Raw genomic sequence first — 8,114 nt, forward strand, 5'->3', positions numbered from 1 at the left:
TTCCTCAAAGAATTTCTCTTTTTCTTTAATCATTCTTTCCTTAAATGTATCCTCATTTATTTGATCAACAGTTAATATGTTGTCGGTGATGAACTTAGACAATGTGTCTAGTTGACCTAAAGAATCTTTATTGTCTACAATACACTTTGGTGCTATCAGTTTAAGAATGAGAATTGTATCATCAATAGCCTTATAGGCTTGTGCATTGCACTCTATTATCTTCTTTATTGAATCCAATAAGACCTCTGTTACATTTGTAGGTCTAAATTCTGCCATAGAAGTACCAGATGTCTATCCAACTGCCTTCACAATAGCCATGCTACCGGTTGCAGTAATCACCTTACTTGATTTGACCTCTGGTAGGTCAGTCTGTGTTTGCATTTCTACAAACAAAGGTTTAGGCTTTTCAGTTTTGGCCAGTGGCATTATTTTTGTCTAAACCTGTGCTTCAACCTGTACCTATTTTGGTTTCTCTATCTATATCTGAGAAGGTTTCTCTAAGCTTTCAACTGTCGGTTTCTCAGATGTAGTCTCAATTTGTACCTCTATACTTTCCTTAGTCGGTTCTTTTGATGGTTTTTCAGTTGTATCTACCGGTTTCTCAGTGGTATCCTCTATCGGTTGCTCTGTAGGTTTTTCTATGCTTATCTCAACTTCTATAACTGGTGACTCAATATTCACATCAGTCTTCTTGTCCTCAGTGGTTTCTTTGTCAACCACAACATTTACTTCTTGAGTGTCTATATTTACAGTATACAAAACTTCAAACTTGGGATTTATATCCTCTAATGGAGTCTCCATACTCTCTGTGGTCAGTTGACTGTCAGTAGTATCTACCAGTGGAGTATTTAAAGGAGGTGGGGGTACATTATCAGTTATTTTAAGGCTTCGAGGACCACCTACCTTACCTTTCCCCTTATCCATGTCCTTTTGATATACTTTAATAGTCTTTGATCTGAGTAATTCTTCCTATTTTTCTTTTTCCACAAAGAATATATACCATGCATTTGTTGTTTCCTCGGAGACTTCATTTACTCTACCTGCCATCAGTGCTACATGTCGGTGAGCAATGGAGAATACTGTCTAGTTTGATTCACTGATAAGTTTATCTATTTCATCAGGTGAGTTGACTGGAAGTACTGCACGTAATTTTTCAATCTTGATTTTCTTGTCCAGCTCAACAATTGCTAACCTTCTGGCTTCTAATCTCATATATAGATCATTTGGTATTTCATCAACAATTTGCATCAAAAATTTCTTATAAATATTTAAGTGTAAGATTACACTATTTTCTATGATTTCCTTGTCATCTGCTGATAATGTGTTGTATAATTTGTTGATGTTCTTTAGCTTACCATCCTCTGTAATTTTGCTCAAGATTTTATCCAGTGGAGCAATATTCTATTTTACCTTCTTTTTCTTTGGAGTTATTTTCTTTACCAAAGGCCTTACTGCCTATTGTTTTTGTCTAGTTCTCCTGCGTGTAGGTGAGGGTACCGGTGAGGGTTTTCTTTTCCTTTCTACCCTTTTAAATACTGTTGGCATATCATTCTCAGAAGAAGTTCCAACTGATGAAAGATAAGTTTCAGGTTGAAGTGTTTCCAACTCACTTTCACTTATACCAGTTTGCTTCAAAACATCTTCTTTAATTACTTTAGCCTGCCGAGTTTGTTTTCTTACTATTGCTTCAACTTTCTTAACCCTTTTCCTGGACTAAATTCCACTTTCTATTGTTTCAGCATTTCCAAAAACTTTCTCAGTAGGTTCCTTGGGTGCTTCAAAGAGGGCTTTTGCATAAGTTTCAATAATATTGTCATCTATCTCATAGCCCATTTCAGTTACCCAGATAGTTCTAGGGACAACTGCCTCCATCCAGATTTCATCCTTTTTTATTACAAAACAAATTTCCTTCCGATACTTGTCCACAATAGCTTGTGACAGTCTTACTCTAGTTTTCATTCAAGCCTTTAATTCTTGAAAGTGTTCATTTAAGTTTTTCTCCCAGTTTTCTCTCATATTGCTCAATAGATCCAACAGTTGTTTTCCTACCGGAATGTCAAAACCAAAATCTCTTGCACCAATACTAGGCACTTGTTTAGTTATGTACAACATCAAGCAAATAAGTAGATTTCCAAATCTAAATGTTCCTTTCTTATCTCCTTTAATTTTCCCTAGATTGTCTATTAATTCATCTTTGAGTCATTCACATACATCTATTCTTGCATTGTTGTTGACCATGTCATAAGCACTCTTAATACATAGGCTAGAAACTGAGTTCAACCTATTTGCATGTGTAGCTTTATAACCTAAGATCATACTGATAAATCTGACATTTATGTCCTTTACATTGTTTACCCTTAGAGACCTTTTGTCGAATGTTGCACTGGTTAAATCCATCACTGTGTCATTTGAGACTCTCTTCGTTTTGTCAGGTCTGCTACCGGTGGAAGGTAACCCTATTACTGCCTTAACGGCTTCCTTTGTGATTTTATGAATTGTATCCAACTAGAAGAATTCACCATGAACTCTGCTTAGAACAATCCTTATAATATCGTTGGGAAAATCCGGGACACTAAGGATTTCAGTAAAACCTAGGGTTTCCACTATCTTATGTTCCAGCTTGATATTTCTAGATTCATCACAAATTACAGTCCTATACATATTTTTGATCTCATCATCACCTAATTCCTCTATATGACAATGTATATACATCCTAGGGTATTCAGCATATACTACTCCCTTAGGAAATTGATAAAATGCACCTATGCTATCATCTTTCTTCGCAATTTCAGGAACCAGTTTGAAAACGGGTCTAGGGCGCTTAATTACTTCAACAATAGTAGGGTTTGCAATAAATTTAGGAGTGGATGAAGATGCCATGATTATAAATACCTCAATCTTCCTTAAGGATGAATGCTTTGATGAACTACTTCACTATTTCGCTAAGGATGCCTTCACTCGGGAATTTTTGCACTCTCGAAGGTTTGAATGCTTGGTGAAAGAAAAAGGAACCAAAACATTTTCTTTATAATGTTATTTTCTCCAACTACCACATTTAATGCTCGCCAGTTAAGTCACAACTTAACTCATTTGCCGGTATAGAAGTAATTCCAACTTCTCACCATCAACCGAGGGAATAATAGCATGTTTTTCATTTTGTTGCTAAACCCCCAAATAATTTTCCTTCAGTTAGATGAAGAGTCTCTTGCCGGTGGAGTGATACTCTATTCTACCAGTGGAGGGGTATTCCCTTCAACATTCTGATCCAACTTTCTGATCCATTGTTTTGAGAATTCTTGCTTTACCTCTTCAACCTTTTCTTTACCTTTCAAACTAGGACCTTTGTTATTTGTCGGTGGGGACTTGCTTCTACAAAATTTTGCAATATGTCCAATTTTGTTACAAGTATAACAAGTCACATTATTTTTCTACATAGCTTTCCCATATCCTATGCTGGTATGTGTTCTGCATTGATTAGATAAGTGTCCAAATCTTCCACAAACATAACATCTTACATTCATTCTGCAATTTTCTGAGTTATGACCAACTTTGTTGCATTTAGAACATTGACCGGTGGGTGTATTAGTGTTCTGATAATTTCTAGATCTACACTGATTTTCTCTATGACCATATTTGTTATAGTTAAAGCATTTCCCATTGAATTTGTAGGCATTAGGTTGTCTTACTGGTTTGCTATGATCATGATTGTTTGCAGTATTGGAGCTTTCACCAATTTCAAAGCCAAGGCCATTTGTATCACCATTAGGTTTATGATTCTTCAGCATGTCACCAAGTTCTTCTAAACTTTTCTTGAATTTCTCCTTGTGTTGATTTGCAGCAGTTAGTTCATTTCTCCAAGATTCCTTTCTATCTTATGAGTTCAGTTTTGTCATTTTGTGTATGCATCAGATCTGTCTTCAATATGTCATTTTCATGACTGAGTCTTGTGTTTTCATTTCCAACATCACTTAGTCTTCTAACCAAGTCTTCTTCATTCTTCTTTCTGTCTTCAATTTCTTTACAGAATCTCATAGTCATATCTTGCATCTCATTCTTTATTGTACTGATTTCTTGTCTTAGCTTGTTTACCAAATCATTAAGAGTTTCCTTTTCATCTTCCTCTTTCTGCATCTTCTCACAAAGTTCTCTTCTTTTATTCCTTGCTATAGTGTAATTTTATTGAAGTGCTTGAATGATATCTTGAGTAGCCTTCAGATCATCCTCAAGTTTGATATTCTTCACCTTTTTTGCATCATAGTTTGAAAGAGTTGTTTCCAATTGCTTTCTCATGTTTTCCATCTCTACCGATGTCAAGATCTTCCTCAAGCTGTTAGGCTTCTGAAAATAGAGGACCAGGCTCTGATACCAATTGTTAGGATTCCCAAAGATACTGAGAGGGGGGGTTGAATCAATATCTGAATAGTAATAATAATTTCTTAACTTATAACATGAAAATCATATTAAAACTGTGTACCAGTAAACCAGAAATAATGCAGCAAATAAGAATAACAACCACAACATGAAAACACACCATAACACAATGTTTTAACAAAGAAACCTGGTGTGGGAAAAACCTCAATGGTATTTGTGACCCACAATATTCACTTACTGGCCAATAAGAGAATATTACTACTATAACAAGGGCCTGCACATGCAGGAAGGCCAAGTGCCTAGAGCTCACTGCTCAATTACAAAAGAAGTAATGTTTTCAGGGGACTTACAAAAATGGATTATACTAATCCAATGTCTTTTATTTCTTCAAATTAGCATCTGCTATGCCAGATTCAGTACCGGTTTAAGCTCTGCTACATACATAAACCCTTATCCAATAATTCGCATAATAGGTCTGCTACCTTCTATTCATATTTCGCATCCTACCTCTTACAAAATGATCTACAATGATCTCATACATATATGAGTCATATTACAATCTGCTATGTCAGCTTACAAAAGATTTTAGAATTAATTACAAAATACATGAACACAAAATTGTTGTCGGCCAGGGTGTCGGTGTTCTTTTCGGTGTCGGTGTTCTGTATGTCGGTGTAGAGTCTGTCAGTGCCAGTGTCGGTGTCTACTTGCTGGTATCACATGATTGCAAGGTTGCCATCAATGACAATACCTTCAATCACCTACAATATCTCATTGGAGTGTGCATTTGCCAACACAAACTTGGTTCTCACACCTCCCTTGATTGTCTCAAGCATGGGTGCACATATTTCACTGAAGCCTCTAATGAACTTTCTATAAAACTAATCCAAGCCATGGAAACTTCTCACTTCACTTGCTGTCCTAGGTGAGGGCCAACTGAAGCCTCTAAAGTTTAAAGATGCTCATCTTTAAACTTGCTAAAAATTAAGATGTCATCTAAGTAAACAACAACAAATTTACCAATGTAGTCCTTGAGTACTTCATTCATGAGTCTCATGAATGTGCTAGGGGCATTTGTGAGTCCAAATGGCATAACAAGCCATTCATATAGTCCTTCTATAGTCTTGAAGGTTGTCTTCCATACATCACCCTCCTTTATTCTGATTTGGTGGTAACAACTCTTGAGATCTATCTTGGTGAAGTATTCATCACCTCCCAAACAATCCATCAAGTCTTCAATTCTTGGGATGGGAAATCTATATCTGATAGTAATCTGATTTAAGGCTCTAGAGTTAGTGCAAAATCTCCAAGTACCACCCTTCTTTAGAGCCAAAATGGTGGGTACTGCACATGGGTTGATGCTCTTCCTGATTAGTCGATTATCTAGGAGTTCTTGTATTTTCTTGGTTATCTCTTTGTTCTAATCCGAGGTCATTTTATAAGCTTCCTTATTAGGTAAAGAATCTCTGGGTATAGAGTCAATTTCATGACTTATGGCACGTTGAGGAGGCAATGTAGTTGGTGTTCCATCACTAATGATCTCCTCAAACTGATCTAGAACCTATTGCACTTCTTTAGGAATGCTCACCTTCTTCTCCTTGCTATCCTCTTTTGGCTTCACAACAATGGCAAACCCCACTCCTTCTCCCTCCTTGAGTGTGTTGATGAACTCTTTCTCACCAACCAGCAGCACATTAGGACCTTTGGATCTGCCCTCTACTTGGTCTCCTATAGACTAGATTTTGTAGGTGGTTCCATCCTTTTGGAAGGTACAAGCATTCTTCTCTCCATAATGTATTTCCTTTCTGTCAAACTGCCATGACCTACCTAGGAGTAGGTGGCAAGCACCCATGCATAAGATATCACACAATATTTTGTCTTTGTAGCCTCCAATGGTGAACTCCACCCAAGTTTGTTCATTTACAAGAACATGATGCCCCTTGTTGAACCATGTAACTCTATAGGGATCACTATGTGGTATTCTTGGCAAATTGAGCTTACTCACTGCTTCCTCTGACACTATGTTGTCTATGGATCCTGAATCCACTACCACTCTACATACCTTTCCCATTATCTTACATTTCATTCTGAACAAGGATCTCCTTTGGCTAGGTTCCTCCTTAACCAATTCTTTGATCAAGACTCTCCTTATCATGAGGTTCTCTCCAACCTCTAAATCCAAACTTACTTCTAATGCTTTCATGTTTGTTGCATCCTCTTGAGCATAATTTACTCTCCTCTCACCTCCTTGGGATGAAGAAGACTTCTCAGGGCATCTATAGGTCGGGTGTCCAAGTGTTAGGTCCTGGAGACAATTGAGAGGGGGGGTGAATCTGTTGTCAAATAAATTCAAACCAAAAACAACTTAACCAATTTACTGCTTAATATCGGTGAACCAGTTTGTTATACCGGTGGACATTTTTATCAAATAATTGCAATACCGGTAAACATTAATGCATGAAATAAAAGGACAAAGTCATCCACAACACATAACACCAATATTTGTGCATCGAAACCCTGTACGGGGAAAAACTACGGTGGGAAACCTTACCCACAATCAGATGATACTACTGCAGATAGTAAGTGTATACAAATGGGGTCTGCACATGCAGAAAGGCCAAGCGCCTAGAGCTCACTGCTCAAACACAAAATAGGAGTCATGCTGACTACAATTGGATGGTTAAATCCAATAAGGATGTACTGCTCAAAATAGAATCTTCATATGATGGATTCAGTACCGGTGTAGTTCTGATATGCTTTCACAAAAACCTTGCTTCACCTTCAGATGATGTCTATGTGTATAGCTCTTCTTATTCTCGCATATACCTTCACTCAATTCTTTTTCGTATTCCACATCCAATCTTACAAATAAGATCTTACATTTATACCATAACCTAAGACCAATTTTAGTAGGTCGGCTCTACAAGATATTACAATAAAACCATTTTACAAATAAAACAATATCCGATGCAATAACCGATTCAACATGTCATCTTGATGCATTTACAACAATAATAAATCATCTCCATAGCATGTCGTGCTGATCTGGAAAAGATAAACCTACCAGTGCATAACCTGGACCTATTTGCCGGTAACAGCAAATATGCAAATATGAATATACCAATAAACAAATCTCCAAGACAAGGTGTCCAAATGATGTCTTCAACATTACCAAGTGTTTTCCATGCCATTCCAAGTGTCGGTGGTCATTATATCTTGTCGGTGTACCATATACCAATGACTGTGCATAAGTCACTTGCTTGCCGGTGAATGTTGCTAAATATCCAAAGTGCTAGAGTTTTAGTAGGTGTTGACATCAATGACAAAACCATACCAAACTACCAACAATCTCCTCCTTTGGCATTGATGGCAACACAAGATGGAAAAACCATCAAAGTGCCAAAACAGAAATGCCAAATGCCAAATACCAAAGTACCATCAATATAAGTAGACTCTCCCAAAGTAACAATCTCTCCCCCTGAGAGTAACATGTGTTTCCTTGTGTTTTCCTTGTGTACCATGTTTTTCCATATGAATCTCTCCCCCTTTGACATAAAATGCCAAATTTACTACAAAACCAAGTTCATATACAAAATACCAACCAATTTAGTATACCAACTACTCCCCCTGAGAAGTAGCTTCCTCATCAAAGCCGGAGTAAAAAGATTTCTCTTTTAATTCTATCGGTTGATGACAAATATCAACTCTCTAAGTGTCTACCAATGGGGGTATGACCCCAAGAT

Source organism: Cryptomeria japonica, chromosome 8 (genome assembly GCF_030272615.1).
Source record: "Cryptomeria japonica chromosome 8, Sugi_1.0, whole genome shotgun sequence".
Taxonomy (NCBI): domain Eukaryota; kingdom Viridiplantae; phylum Streptophyta; class Pinopsida; order Cupressales; family Cupressaceae; genus Cryptomeria; species Cryptomeria japonica.